This window comes from Centruroides sculpturatus, unplaced genomic scaffold (assembly GCF_000671375.1).
Source record: "Centruroides sculpturatus isolate CEXI.00-Female unplaced genomic scaffold, Cexi_2.0 scaffold552, whole genome shotgun sequence".
Lineage (NCBI taxonomy): Eukaryota > Metazoa > Arthropoda > Arachnida > Scorpiones > Buthidae > Centruroides > Centruroides sculpturatus.
Window position 1 is genome coordinate 77,276 of NW_019384889.1, and position 1,260 is coordinate 78,535.

General features: G+C 34.2%; 1 long non-coding RNA gene across 1 annotated transcript; it reads left to right on the forward strand.

Moving 5' to 3' along the window:
* On the forward strand, positions 1-985 carry LOC111631176. The gene is made up of 2 exons (XR_002757656.1): positions 1-360; positions 956-985. It is a non-coding gene; the product is annotated as an uncharacterized LOC111631176 (long non-coding RNA).
* The last annotated feature ends 275 nt before the right edge of the window (positions 986-1,260 follow it).

Genomic DNA, 1,260 nt, shown 5'->3' on the forward strand with positions numbered 1-1,260 from the left:
ATACTTCGATATAGTTTTACCTTTAGTTGGGATTATTATATTTGCTAATATTATTTACTTATATTAAATATTTATATTTAACTAAGGTTGTGTCAGTGTAATTAAACTTTCAACTAATTACACTGGCACAACCGTAGAGTCAGATGTGCGATGCAACTGTGTGATTTATTGTACTGTACATGTCAGGATTTACAGACAGTACACTTGACATCGATCAACTCGTTTACTCATTCAGAGGTGCGCCCTTCTACCTGTACAGTGGGGCCCTGTTTTCCCCGATTATTATTAGTGTTGCCATTACAGACTGTGTTTCATTTGAAGGAATTATCTATTGATCAGTGCCATATCTGGACCGAGAGTGTAAGTGAGAGTTTTAAAGACGACCAATATAGTTTCTAGTTTTGAATTTCTATTTAAAAAATGTTAGCACATACATAAAAGACTTGTGTGATGGCTGCGAAGAATTTAGCCCAAACGTCATTTTATTTTCTTGTGTAGTTATATTTTTTATCTATAACTAATAATCGTTAGACAATTTATTAATAATAATTTATCCATGGTACACAGAAACAGTGATTAAATGACTGTTTCTCTGTACCATGGAGGAATTATTGTTGAAAAATTGTCTAACGATTATTACGATTAATCAACATCTACTCTATTTAAACAAAGAACATAACAGAGCGTTCGATTAAGACTAAAATTAGTTGGATATTAAAACTTTTTACGGCAGGATTTCATCTGGTCAGGTTTCACTTGAAGTGATCGATAGAGACTAAGCGCAATTAAGAGTGTGCGAGAAACACATAAGCAGCGAAATGTTTATACCACATATTTCAATATTTACTAAAAGTTATCGAAGAATAATAGAAGAATAATAGAAGAATATTCAAACAAATACGACGGGAAATCTGCGACTTTTCTGGCTTTGTTACTAATATTTTGTCTTTTATAGAAAAGTCGTTGATAGTATGGAGGTCAACCGCAAAAGAAAGTGGAGTTTTAGTTTTACTGAAGAAAACGCCAGTACGAGCAAATCCTCAAAAGGTAAGTAAAAGGCAGAAAGTTGCGTACCTTCATTTTGTATAGCGTATATGGGCATTCAGATATTACTTGAGGCGCTGCAGCAAGGGACACCGATCCACCGCCGATTAGTTTTACAGTGGCCCATCGAAGATTCGTTTTGGTTTTATTCGTACACGGTGACGGAGGAAGTCATTGTTTCGTATAGTCTTTATTGTGAACCAATTTTATCGATAA